The 14,976-nt window shown below is 36.1% G+C and overlaps 2 protein-coding genes across 7 annotated transcripts in view; both read left to right on the top strand.

Moving 5' to 3' along the window:
- Positions 1–14,437, top strand: part of LOC134648995 (23 kDa integral membrane protein-like) — a 349,619-nt gene extending 335,182 nt beyond the window's left edge. Inside the window, exon 10 of the mRNA XM_063503681.1 lies at positions 14,423–14,437. The gene's annotated coding sequence lies outside the window, so the exon portion shown is untranslated. The remainder of the gene's footprint in view (positions 1–14,422) is intronic.
- LOC134648992 (uncharacterized) overlaps positions 1–14,976 on the top strand; it is a 561,268-nt gene that overhangs the window by 298,843 nt on the left and 247,449 nt on the right. The window lies entirely within an intron of this gene.

The raw sequence follows: 14,976 nt of genomic DNA, 5'->3' as shown, positions 1-14,976 counted from the left end.
ACTGCCCCGAGTTACTCGATTTAAGATATTCGATTATTCAGTGAGGATGTTGGGGAGGAATGGGGATAGTTTAAATTGTTACTTACACTGGAAGTTTAAGCAATTGTTGGTTTGTCTATTGGTATAAAACTATAAAATATATCTATAGTTGGCGTTTTAATGTGTCCAAATGCTACTTAAATAGAGTTCTATAATTACCTTTAAAAAAAATCTAACTTCCTTTATAAAGTAGGTGATGTGCGGTTCAATTATTTTTTTATTACTTAGTATAATTGATCAATTTTAGTATGTAAGTATAAAATACTCAGGACTCAAGAGACTAAATTATCTTGCCAATTCAAATTTTTAAGTACCGACCTACAATTTTATTTTCGTATAAGTAAATCTGAAAGTAAAATCAAACTTGGTTTAGCGAAATTCTGAGGTTTAACAGAAAGCTCGAGAGCTAGAAATTCTTTTATAAAAGCCCTAATCGAATATTTTCCACACTGTTCTGCAAACGGAGCTAACTCTAAAACTTATTTGCCGGTAACTCGATAAGACAGTCTGGTGGCGCATCTGGTTTTGTGCTTTCTTCTATTTTGTTTCTTGGTCTCGCGTGTTTTCGAACATACTCCATTTCTCATGAGAATTTAGCTGTATCAGCAGAGCCTTTACTATTTTAAATTTATTTATTTATAATTTGTTTAATTTAAGAAATGCTGACTATAAGCCCGGAAAATATAAGAAGTTTCATTAAAATTTTTGATGTGAACTATTTTTCCCCAATTTGCTCTAACTTACAAATAGGTAAGTAGGCACTGTAGTGTCATTAATGAAAATAAAACACAATAGAGTAGTTATTTATTGTAGACCTTTTAGTATTATTAAGTACCTAATTTAATTACGAAACTAAAGTACCTACGTTGTGAAGATATTTAAAATATTGACATAATATCACTAGGTATTTCATGTACCTATCGAAATCCTAAATGAAATCAGAAATAGCAGTCTTGATCCAGTCTTGAATAACGCGCTGCCTCTATTGATTGACAACCCTAACATCAATTGTATCGCCGTCGCCTCTAATTGGTAACGCTATACGTGCAGCGGCAAGATCAAAGCGTTACGCGTCCAATAAAACGTCGGGGTGCTGTGACGTCATGTTTATGTTATTGTAGGGATGGCGATTCTTAGGTTACAATGATCTCAAATGCAATTTTGAATAACGCCAAGTGGCAATGTCGTTTTAATTTAATTGCCAAGAACAATTCTATAACATTTTTTTGCAATACATATTTGTTTTGTTTGTAGACCTTACAAACAAAACAAATAATGTATGTGCGCTCCGTATTTAAATTACTTAATAATAAAAATCTCGTATCTAGATTATAATTTTCAATGCCACTGTCAGTCTAGCCGGCTCATCTGCCCCTATTCACATTTCGTAACTGCGAACTGGCAAATGTAAAAAACCCATGTTTTCAAAAAGCCCGTCATCTATATTTACCAACAATCTATTTACGCAACCACACCCCTCACTTTTTCAAACGTTTAAAAGTTAATTCTAATGTCCAAACGGTAGAGTCTATTTTACAATGTCAGGTTGGAGCCAGATGCGAGGTTTAGAAAATAATACAAATATTTACAGTACTGGCCAGTTCATGCATCATGCAGCATAAGTCGAATGAATTGCACCAGCGCTTTCATTCATAACGGCTTCTAAACCTTTGGCAAACCAGAATAAGTTTGGACTCTAATCTTATAACAACTATAGGTAACCGAGGGTTATATTTAAACTGGTTAATTTTAGGTATTGAGATAGCTACGGGAATGAATCACAGTAAATAGAAAGGGTGCTTTTAGCCGGAATATCCGGATTTTCTTTAGATTTAAAACGATATAAGGGAATATAATATTCTTATGAGATATGCCTTTCTATAATCGTTATTGGGTTAGACCGTTAGATTTATTGTTGAGTTCATGATAAATGATAACGATAAAGAATTATATAATCTAATGATATTACATATTTGGTATCTATTAACATTGCTGGATACTGATTCAACCAAATAGATTGACTTTTGTATGACGTCCAACCGTGAAATTAAAAGTAAAAAAAATAATCACTGTATGAGTCCTTGGGTGTGGTCTCGGTAGCTCAGTTGGCAGAGCATGGGCTAATGCTCCAGTGTCGTGAGTTCGTCTTATCCGGGTCAGTGAATATCTCCAGTTTTAATTTATTTCTAAGCTTAATAGCATCGGTTATAGACGTTAATTCAGAATAATTAGGGCAATAATAAAATTAACCGTCAAAGGAGGCCTAAACTCACTAGTCACTACCTATCTTGGCAATTTATGCGCTTTAAACGGTTCCGGCCTTATGATTTTTAAATAAACTTGATTAAAATATTATATATTTAACTAAATGGTACGTAGTCTAATTTTAAATAGGAAAGAACATTATCCTTTTAAAATTGCAGGCTGAATAAGGATGTAGGTACTATTTGCATTCGATTGATCGACGCGGAAATAGCGATGTCATTGAACTATTCCATTATTGCATTAGCACTCAGCTTATTCTACTTAACTATTTAACGTATGTATAACAAGTAGGAATAAAAAGTGTACACGTGAAATAGTATTATTGTAAGAATCGATCTATCATACGGTTTAGGATGTTTCAAGTAAGGGCTCTCAGGACTTTCGACTAAAATTCCGAGTAAGCTAATCCCTGACATATCTACATAATATATTTATTTATTTGACTCAGTTATCTGCAAATTTTTCGTTTACACTAACATAATAATTTATTTATTTGGTAAAATAAAAGATAAAATTTAATTCTACATATACAATAAAAAACCTTAAAAGTAAGAGTTCAAGAAAGAACTTTATTGAAGACACTTTGTTACAAGCAAGTGCCATTTGTAAAAGATAATTTATCGTTACACCAATGTGCTACGGAGCGAACTCTATTGATAGTTCCCTACTTCACCCTGTCAAGCTGACAGCTCCTCATGTCATATTATTTATCCCCCAAATGTCAGCCATTTCCGTCAGAAAGCATCTTCATCTCAATCGAATCAAAAGCGGCGATCATTTTTCCCTCTTTCTATCCATTTTTTCCCTAATAACACTATTAGAAGAATTGCTGAGCCTCGGAAAAAAATCCAATAGACTTGACGCCATTTCGGTGTCCAGAAAGGTGTATTTTTTTATTTAATTCTGCAAATCCACCCTTGTTTTTGTGGGGTGATGCCGATGGGGTCCAAACGGTTGAGTATGGGCGGGTCACTTTTATTTTAGCAATGGTGGCTAGCAAGTGTATGGTCTCGGTGCAGTGAAGTTTTGTTAATTAGGCTGGCGGTATTATAGCTATTATTAGCAGAAACCGACTCTTATAAGATTCTTGTAGGCGTCTCAGGCGTCTGTATAAGTTTTTTCGGCATAATATACAATTAACATAATTTATATTTTAGTACACTCCCGGCCAAAAGTATGGAAAAAAGCTTGTATTACAGTAGAAAAATGTGTTTTTTTAAGCGATGGTTTGTATAACAATTTAATAAATAAAAATGGTTAAAATAATAATACAACATTATTCAAGTAAAATGGCTATGATAGTAGCCAGTTAAACATTTTGTTAAAATGTATGTGTTAATTAAAAGGGTATTATAACATTTTCCTATTTACATATTTACTTTTTAATAATAGTTTAGGATGTTTTGATATTTATCCTGTATTTTTTATTCTTTTGGGGCTGCCTAATGTAAAATCTAGAATTCAAATATACCTACAACAAAGAAAACAACCTTAATTCCATACTTTTAGCCTTGGGTGTACCTATAGAGATACCTACAGAGAGATAAATACTTCCAGAGATTTTTATTAGGTAGTTTTGACTTTTTACTAAATTAGACGTTATTTAGGGAAAATGATATATGTTATAATACCCACAATAAATTACAATAAAATTAGAACTATACGTCGAAACCAAATCATAATTCATATTAATGTCATATTTTTGAGGTTGGATCCTTTTCGGTCAATTATGTCCAATTTTGAGCTTGGTACTTAGAAATAATTGTATTCCGATTCTCTCATGACTTAGACCACAAGCCCACTAGAGGGTAGTGGAAATCAATACTCGACAACTGTCGGTTTGAAATGTTTACGCGAAAATTATTCAATTAATCCGCCAAAGGGCACTTGTGAGCTTTTTAATAAACAACTTGTTTGTACAACTTTTGTTTACCGATAAATTATACCACAATATTGATCAAGCATTCATGACGTTTTGACGAAAACAATTACGAAATTTGAATTTAAAACGTAAACTTTCCATTGTTTCAAACGTTCTATGTATTTATGATTTTTTTTTTCTTAGCCTATTTGTGTGTCCCACTGCTGGGCAAAGGCCTCTCCTCTGGTTCTCCATGACTCCCGATTCAACGCTTCTTCCAGCCAGTTGTTAAGGAAGGCGTCATAGTCGTCCCGCCATCTCTGCCTTGGCCTGCCCCGCCCACGCTTCTTCGTCGGCATCCACTTGGTGGCTATGTTAGCCCACCTATCCGGATGCATGCGATAGACGTGGCCGGCCCAGTCCCATTTGAGCCTGGCGGTTTTTTTTCCAACGTCCGTCAGCAATGCGAGTTGAACGCAGCGCGGTGTTCCGGACGCGATATAATTATATAATATTTATCAATAAATATTTATGAATATATAGGTGGTTCTTAATAGGTACTATTCTACGTAAGATTGACCCAAAATACGTCGACATTTTTTTGTACTGCGGCATATTGATGGTAATTTTTACAAAAGATGAGTTTGTGGAGTATCAAAGCTAAAGGAGTACATTTTGAAGTAGGTACGTTTTGAGTATGTTTAGTTCTAGGTATTTAAATAATTGTAGTTTTATTTTTAATCACATTTTGTAAAAGACGTTTAGGTGAGTAAGAATAATATTTCTAAAAATTCTTTGTCATCGTATTTTTAGGCCATTATCAAAAGCAATATCAAATCAATCAGGCATTTCAAGATGCCACTCGCAGTCAGGGTTGCCAACTTAATGCCAGCATTTCTCAAAAAGTATTTTTCAATATTGGTAGCGCTGTCATTTTATCTCAAAGTAAATGAATATAGAGACAAAACGTGCCCAAGTCGTCCACTCTCTGCGACTGTCTTATTATATTACGTTTTCCTCGTTTTCTTTATTGCTTACAATATAGACGTAAAAAGTCGCAAGGAAACACTTGTTTAGATTATTTGCGTGCTACTATAACGTTTTTATATTGGACTTTAGCGAATGAAGACTAGGGCTCATTCAGACGGCACTCGAACTCGTATACGATTTTAGTTACATTGCGGACCATTGAGGTTACATCAATTCAGCCGACCGATCAAATGACGCAATGTAATGAAACTTGTATTCGAGTTCTCGCACCCGTCTAAATGAGCCCTTAGTAATCAAAATATTTCGATTTATAGATGAATTTTATTAATGTAATAAAGGTGGCATCGCTGCCTTTGGGCACTAAATTCAAAGTCGCGCGTTATTTCAATTTATTTTCATACTATTACTGCTGAGCGAATTGAATAACATTATGAAAAAGTAAATAAATCACACCTAATTTAAAGAAAAATGTTGAATAGGTACCTATAGGTGTTTGTGTGTCGCGATAAAGTAAAATATTTATAGAAGCAGGCTTTCTTGCATTGTAATAGAGGGTTTAAGGCAATATTGTTAGTTCAGTCCGTAATTCTGTCCCTTTCTAACAAACACAAGTGTCAAAATGACGGATAAGGTCAAACGATTATCAAAAGCTTGTTAGATTTTACAGACATTTATGAACAGGTAACAAAAGGCTGAATTTTTTACACAGGTTTTTGTTTTTTTTTTGGTATACAAAGCACATGTGCCACAGCTTAATTAGAAATCATTTCATTAACTCCATCTTATCAAGGCAGCATTCACCTCCACAGACCTCGGTCGTAGATCACAAGAGACAGTTTTATAGGCTAGCTCATGTGGACCAGTGGACGCCGGTGGACCCTTTCGCAGTTAAGATAAATCAGTACCTTGAGTTTAACTTAATAAAGTTTCATGTAATTCGGGCTTCATAACACGGAGAGTTACAGTTTTATACGCAAGTGTATGTAGACTAATAAACTGAACAGTGATGAATTACTAACATCTTAGTTATATTTCGTAAGAAATCCATCCTATGAATTAAAATAGGTCATTTGAGCAGTAGGCACCTACTTTTTATCGCGACACTTTTCATGACTGATATTAAATTAGGTATTGATTTATGACGTAAACAATGTAAAAATAAAGTTTTTCTACTCGTCGACTGCAATGCTTAAATTAAGACTTCGTATACCAAAGTGAAATCGCATACTTTTTTCACTATGGGACCCCAACTCAACTATAATATTTATTTCGATACAGTTTAGTCAACTATAATATTCATTTCAATACAGTTTAGTGAACTATAATGAAATTATGAAATTGACCAATCGGAAGCGCGGAGCAAGTACCAGGGCCTCATGAGTTACGAGAAGGTGTCGTTGATCAACGGTCCGGCCGGGGGCGCGGGGCGCGGGGGCCGGGTCGCGTACGAGTATGAAGGTATCGCGGCTGCTCGCGCATCTTAGCTGTATACTTTTGGTTTTTTTACCTACATATATGATTCTTCTACTAGTTTTAAGTATTTTTTTTGTTGACTCGTAGAAAAAGTATTGTATACAATAGTGATATAATCAAGCTTTTCAATCTCGTACCTTTACTTAGGCAACTCAGCAAGCTTCGTTGCCTAAACACGGTACTCGACTGAAAAGCTCTCCATTATATCACGATTGTATAAAATACTATTGCGTGTAACGTAACGCTTAGTCACATATTGATATTCGTTATTGCATAAAAAAGCTTACACAATCTCCTTTTCCAGGACCGAGTTTGTAATTATAAATTTGAAAGTATTATTATCTCATGTGCGCTGAGCCTTTCAGCAATAGTAAATGCAAAACAGTTATTTATTCGCTATATTAGTAAGATTAAACAAGCGTGAAATGTTTACTAAAGCGATGACAGTCTAGGTACTGCTATATGTTGACTGTGACCGTTCTGACTGTGAACGCAGGAAGATTTATATTGGTCCCCAATTGTTATCAGGTTCAGGAAAATTGTGGGAGTCTGGTTTCAGCTGCAGAGGGGTTAAATTGCTGGATTTGTAGTTATTAATAGGGTTGTAGAAATTACGGTCGTGCAACGGAAACGATAAGCACTTCAGCGCTTTGTTTCGGTAAATTCAATAATTAAAAATTAGTTATCAATGTTATTGTTGCTTGCTGGTTCAAAAATAATGGTAAATAACGAATTAAAGACTGAAAAGATTATTTAAGTTATATTTCGATACTATATAGCTTATGCGATGTGATACCCAAAATACTTCAAACGGTTTGAGCTTCAGTGAGTGTCTCTAAAACATAGGTATATGTACATACAAAAACACCTACATTACGTTCCGTTTTTAATTTAGGGTAAAAACAGTCACAGTTTTGCCACAATCATCAAATTTCCTTTAAACAGTAGCGCAACTCCAAAGCAAACGTTTGGCATCAATAATTGGCGTTGTCTCGCTGGGGTTGTTAAAAACGGGCAGCGGACCGTGCCGTCTCGCAGCCCTTGTTTAAGCCACTCCGGATTATGGAGGGACAGCATGGTTATGAGGTTCTACCACTGTTTTAGGTTAGCATACAATACTGTGTACAGAAACATTGTAAACAACAATCGGTCTTGGAGCTAAAATATCTTTGAGGAAAAACCCTTTGAGTACACTATGGAGACATTATAAAAAATATAGGCGAAAAAAAGTGCTTAAAAGTACCTATATTCACTAACTTTTATTTTTCCTTGGCTGTCAAAGAAGGATCAGTTTGGCATGAAATGCTGCCCAAATATATACTGATTGTTACCTATAATTTAAAGATAATCTTTATTACTACTATATTTTGATACCTGTAGGTTCCTAATGTTCCACTTAGTCTGTTCGGAAAGAGAAGAGTCGTGGAATGTTTTGGGCCCCATACATATATTCCACGACTCTTTTCTTTCCGAACAGACTCTAACTTGGACTGAGAAAAAAATACAATAGCAGTGTGATGGATAAAAGTATCGATAAGTACCTACATACCTATATTTTTACCGATAAACTAACCCCCTATCTGTCATTTGATATACCACGAAAAATTCTATATCTGATTATGTCATTAAACCCAGACACTGTAAAAAAGATAAACCAATACGACATTAAAACCCCCATATAGGGCTAATGGTAAGGCTAAGTAACAAAACCTATAAAACCTCGCTATTACCAAGTCAAAGGTGCATATGAGTCATAACCAACCACAACACGAAAACTGCATTACGTTGCATCTACCATCAAAACCCCTGCATTAATTTGCACACCGTACCTTAGGGATTATGGCCCTAGTCTTGGGATAGTTTTCTGTCCCTACCGTGTTTGAAGAGGATTTAGTTGTCAATTGAATTTGTAGGTACTGGTATTTATTTTTGAGAGGGTACTCGTGAGTTCGTAAGTAGAGATGTGGTATAAGTAGGGGGGAAATAAATAATTAATGTTTTATTTATGGACTACCACTCTAAAAGTGACGTTTGGATGTCAACTACAACTGTAAGTACTGTTGCGGCGTCGTTTTTGCCACCGCTGTAGGTATCTGTCAATTTTCTTGATAAAATGAGTGACTGAATGAACGTCATAATCGCGGCAGTTATGCGGCGGTAAACCTCACTCATTGTATCAAGGAAACTGACAGGCAACTGGCAGTTGACATCTGAACGTCACCTTTAGACAAGAATTTTCGTAAAGGGGCCGTCCATAAATTACGTCATCTATTTTTGACCCCCCAAAATCATCCAAAAATCATGCTTCGATTACGTACTACGTCTTGCTACCATCATCCGATGTCCAGACCCCCCCCTAATTTGAAATGACGTAATTTATGAATAGCCCCAAAGGAATGCATTTCTAAAATAAAATTGCATGTAAAAGTTTCTGTGAATTGTATTTTCTACGGAGAATCGCAAGCACTTTCCATCTCACCAGGAAAGAAATGTCCCAAAACTTCCCATAGATACATTGTTCCTAAAATACGTTGTTTTACAAAAAAATAACTGCGGTGTGGATGCGCCTTTAGACTGGTTTAACTAGCTGGCTAGTTGATTAAGCAATTTTACGAAATGTTTGACAGTTGCTGTTATTTGCAATCGTCGAACAAGCATGCAAACAGTCAATACAAACCGATTTCGGCTGTCGGATTTAGGCACGTCTTTGTGTTGGATGTATCCCGCTAAAGTCTGGTTTTTCAGACAAATTATACAACGCTTGTTTAATTTATACCATATACAAGCACCATATTGATATCTTCTTCTTCTTCACGTGCCCTCTGCGTCCAGGAGGTTAGCGACCATGTATATATGTCTCTCAGTCATACGAATTAGTTTATCTATGTTCTTCACTTTTAACCAGTCTCTTATATTTTTAACCGACTTCCAAATCTAAAAGGAGGAGGTTATCAATTCGGATGATTGTTACTCCATATCTCCGTCATTACTGGACCGGTTTAAAAAAAAAATGTTTTGATTGTATGATGTATATGCATACAGATTGGTCCCATTTTTGTCAAAACTCAGTTCTGATGATGGGATCCATGAGGAACGAGGGAACTCTTCAATACTTACTAATATCAAATAATATATAAAAAAAAAAAAAAAAAAAAAATCATAAAGGCATACATATAGTGATTTATGTGTTTTTATCAGAAAATCGAGCATTTTCATTAAAAACTGTCGCATTTTATGAAGTGGAACTGCTGATGATGATCATAACGGAACTCTTCAACGACGCATAGCTCGCATTTGGCGATTTCTCCTTTTCGTTATGTTTGTTAAGCAATTTAGGTTTTTAGGCACATTTATGTCAATCTCAAGTCCTGAACATGGGACCCATGAGGAATCGAGGCAAACCCTCAAATCTTAAAGGCATACGTATAGAATTTTATATACCTATCATTCATCAGAAAATCAAGCATTTACATTAAAAACTGTGGCATTTGATGAAGTGGAACTGCTGATGATGATCAGAACTCTTCAACGTCGCATAGTACACGTTTTGTGATTTTGAATTTCGATTTTAACTTGGACTGGGCCCCGGACTCGGACCCGTACTCGGACTCGGACCCGTACTCGGACTCGGACCCGTACTCGGACTCGGACCCGGACTCGGACCCGTACTCGGACTCGGACCCGGACTCGGATCCGGACCCGGACCTTGACCCGGAAAACTACTATGATACCTAAGCTTAAAAAAACCACTATGATCACCATAAAATGTATACATATTACCAAATAAAGTATAAGCGCCGTTCAGTTGGTTAGGCTAGTAGAGGAGGTTTTTTTCTATTAAAGATTATTAGTCCATGATGTGCGCCTTCTACCACGGCCACACTTCCCTTCAATTTTTCCTTCAATTATTTATTTCAGTAAGTTATATTGATATACTACAAGAATAAATAAGACCAATACCTATACGGGTAATAAGTGTGGTTGGCCTTCACATTGGGGCCTGTTTATATGTGTATGTTGCGAGTCATACATTTGCTACTAAACACTAAACGCTACTTGCGTTTAGGCAATGTGTAAACAAGCTAATGTGTAATCAATGTGTGTTGTGTCAATGTGTAAACAGGCCCTATCGTGAAACTCCAGACACACTTATCATAACTATAACCTGAATCAAGCTATATATAAACGAGCTACGAGTGAAAAGTGATTGGAAACATTCGAAAAATGCGCTCCCATTTTGCAAATACATGTGCCTAGATTACATCATACAATGTAGATTCAGCTTTTAAAACGAAACACGCCAATGCCCGATGCGAATTCTCTTTACAACCGTACGTCCTGATTGAAAATCCATGAGCTGGCATTAATTAAGCTTACTACGAACTTGACGGTGTTATGCAACATCGTACTATCCTATAAAAATAACATAACTGACAGTACCCGAAAATCATCAAACAGAATCCCATTTGTGTCACAAGATCAGTCTCCGCTGTTACAAAGAATGACAGTCGAATTTTCGTGTTTTTATTGCTTGACACATAAAGCATAATACCATCCAATCAACAGGATACCTGTTAGAACCGCTGGACTGAACGAATTTCTGAGAAACATCGCTGCAAATCCGGGTTGAAAGCATTTCGTGGGAGTCCTTTTGGTGAAGAGCTTATTTACGGAACTCATGAAACAAAGAGACACACCTACGGACCGAAAAGGGACATACTTAATTTGTTTACTTTACGGATATACTTTGTACTCTGTGGAGTTAATTAAACTTTTTATTATGGGAATTAAAAAAAAAACTGTTGCAATGAGCCGTTTGCGACTATTTCTAAAGTTTGAAGAATGATTTGCCAAATTTCGATTTTCTATTTCGGTATTTGATGCACAGTTATTAGTTAGTAGGTTACTTTTTTAAATAAGAAAAAGAGGTTTTCTCTTGCAATATTTTCATTTTTCTTTCATCTAAGTATACTATACATATGTATATAGTATATGGGGGCACGGCAGTGCCCCCGCCAAGTCGAGCAAAACAAAGAGGCACGGCCGTACCATCCTTTTCTCGAAGCGATTCAGGCCATTTTCGACGTCCTGTAATTTTTTGCTGGCTGAAGCTAGAACCCTGAATTTTCAGTGACATATAGGGCTTAACATGCTTTAGATATATTCTCAAAAACATTAAATTTGAACTTGTAGTTTAAGAATTATTGTACGTCAAAGTTCCTTAGTTTCGACACTGACACACTCACTCACTCATTCACTCACCGATCATCATCATCATTCTCGATCTCATACTTCTAGTACCCACAAGTTTCAAATTTTAAACATAAGTAGTTTTCAGCTTATCAAGCCATAGAAAACCTAAAAATATTGCAATATCAGTCACGTTTTAAAGATCTAAGAACTGCATAAGTAATAATAATAAAGTATCCCATATAAATATATGCTATTACAAAGTTACTGTTGCAGTTCCTACAAATAGTAGGTAAAGTAAAGGTACACTACGATGTACGATGTGAGTATGAATGAAGATGTGTTTAGTTATGATATGTGTATACATAGTATGGGTATGAGTACCCGAAAAGAAGGACTGCCTACAAAAAGAGATGAGATCCCATCAAAAACATTACATGTAAAAAGGTGCAAGTCTCGCAACGCTTTTACTACAAAAAAGTTTTGAGATGTAATGTGAAACCAAGTCGGTTATTTTAATCAGTGCCAGGGGGTGTTAAAACCGTATCAATAAGATATCTTTAATTTGTAATACATACATATAATGACTGACAGAGTTAGAAACTCGCGCGCCTAGATGTTGATGTCAACTTTAACCAGTCTACTCCGAGACCACGGGGACAACGCCGTCCTCGAAACGTCGGAAGTAAATTTAAAGGCGTTGTAAATAATAATTAGACCGAGTTAAGTGGCGCATATCTAATATTTGTAAGTGTAACTAAGTTCAAATAAGATTGATGCAAAAATGAGATGTATTTGCGAAGTATGAGTACGCCTTCTCGTATTATTCAGACATGTTATACAGACTAAGTAATAGTTTCTAACTAGTAGCCTGGTCACCCGACACGGAAGCCCTATTTAACTAAGTCAAGGGGTCACTGAATCATTTGTATGCCAGTGCCTCTGTAATATTCTCAAGTCTGTGTTGAAACTTAGAACATTTGAGATATGGGTATCTTTGACATGGTGTTTAACTCGAAAGAGGTAGTCAGTGAAATCATAAATAATTAGAAAGACCAACAAAAGTTTAAGAAACCGCAAGGCTCATTTTAGAGCTGTTTATACAATAACTTTATTTGTATGTAAAGTTGAAGTATCACGTCGTCACAACAAGCATTTTTCCGCTGCACAGCGTTACATTACATATTCAATTGTAGAATAGAATAGAAATAATGTTATTCATGAGCACAAACACAAAATAGAAAATTACCTATACATAACAGAGAAACATAAAAGGATAAAGTGTCAATTTTGTTATACGGTCAAGGAATTCAATTTCTGTGGCACTTCGTACCTTGGTACAGTCAACGTCAAAGATAAATGTTTACACTTTTGCACCTTACTCCTTTGTAATAAGGGGAAAAATGTAAACATATCTTTGACGTCGACTGTAAAAATCAAATCCTGTAGGATTCCTATACATGACAGTAATAAGAATATCCATTGATTTCATTAGAAATTGGGTGGATCAACTATTTCTTGTTATTCTGTCCGGTCAGCCAAGAGAAAATATTAGCATAGTTTGTTAGAAGACATTGTACACCACGTTCTTCTCACACGCTTGGTAGACGACCCTCAATGGAAAGGGTTTATAAGTATCACAAAAAAGCATGTTTGGTGAATTTAAATGCCTAAAAATCAGGTTTTAAAGAGTGACCCAGGAGAACGTAACCATGGCAACGACTGACAAGAAAAAGTTGATTCACCCAATTGAATTACCAACGTAAATAATAAATGAACATCGAGTAACGAACCTCAACTTAACTTTAATTAAATGTAAAGCATATATCATTAATCCTTCCGTTTGACTGTACCAAATCCAAATGTACCTATCACTCAATCCAAATGTTAGTATAATTAGTCCCAAATTACGTAAGTCCAAATTACGGTTTACATTTGCACAGTTAGGTGGTCATTGGATGTGCGAGAAGGACATCGCATTATACGTGCATAGCGTTATCTCGTTCACTGAAACGGAGTACATTTGCACAGTTAACTCGTAAATTGGACCTCGGTGTGGATATTCTAACTTGTCTTGTAGTTTAGCACTTAATTTAAATGTCGAACTGCGCTATCGGTTCCGATAAACGTAACTAGAGGAGTTGCCACCTTCGGTTGTATCGCACCAATTGTGCAAGTTTAGAACTTATAGGAGAATAGGAACAGATTTCCTTGTAGCTACAAAGTAAGCTTATGCTTGTTGACGGATTTAATGAGGAAACATGATAGGTATCCTGAAAAAAATTACGATCGTCGGATTTAAGCGAAATCATTTAAGTTCGGAAATTCCGAACTCAAATTCCTAAGTATTTTTTAATCGCATAGGTATTCATCATCATCATCATCATTTAAGCCTTCGGTCGCCCACTGCTGAGCATAGGCCTCTCTTCGTGTACGCCACTTGTCCCGGTCCTGATGTGCCAGTCTCATCCAAAAGTGCTCTGCGATACTTCGAACGTCATCCACCTAACGAGCCAATGGACGGTATTATTATCATATATGATGGTCAATCTAAGCACGACGATGCCTGGTTTAAAAGAGAAACGCATGAGGCACCACGAGCAGGCCTCCAAACCCGCCCATTTAGGGGAGCATACACCTACCGCTTGTGTGGACGTGGGATCCTCTCTCGCATAGGACTAATATACAGCCACGAACGCAAGTGTCGTCACCAGGATGCTGCTTAAAACATCAGACACAGATGAGAGGCCTATTATAAGGTATTAGGCAAAGACCTAGGTAAAGCAGAAGATATATGTCTTTGATTAATAAATGTTATTCCCATACCCTGTAGTAAACTAGGCATATTTGTAAACGCTGTAATAGTAAAAAGTATCCTTCGACACTATGGCTTCGTCCTTTCGCAAAAATCCCGACTAAAGTCTGCCATATTGGATTTAAGTAAGCAGATTACGGGGGTGACCCTGCAGTGACAAACATAATTGCTTATTGAATTATTTATATCAATAATCCTTATAGAATCTGGCAGTAAGGGTATCTAATGTTATGGGGTCCGGCGCTAGTGATTGATTTGAGTTATTGGTAGCGAAAGGTATTGTGTTTAAAGCTTATTAAATCGTATCGGTGTTTGGCAGATGTTCTAATGACCGATAGGGAGT

Source organism: Cydia amplana, chromosome 6 (genome assembly GCF_948474715.1).
Source record: "Cydia amplana chromosome 6, ilCydAmpl1.1, whole genome shotgun sequence".
NCBI classification, from domain to species: domain Eukaryota; kingdom Metazoa; phylum Arthropoda; class Insecta; order Lepidoptera; family Tortricidae; genus Cydia; species Cydia amplana.
This window is presented reverse-complemented; position numbering and strand designations above follow the sequence as displayed.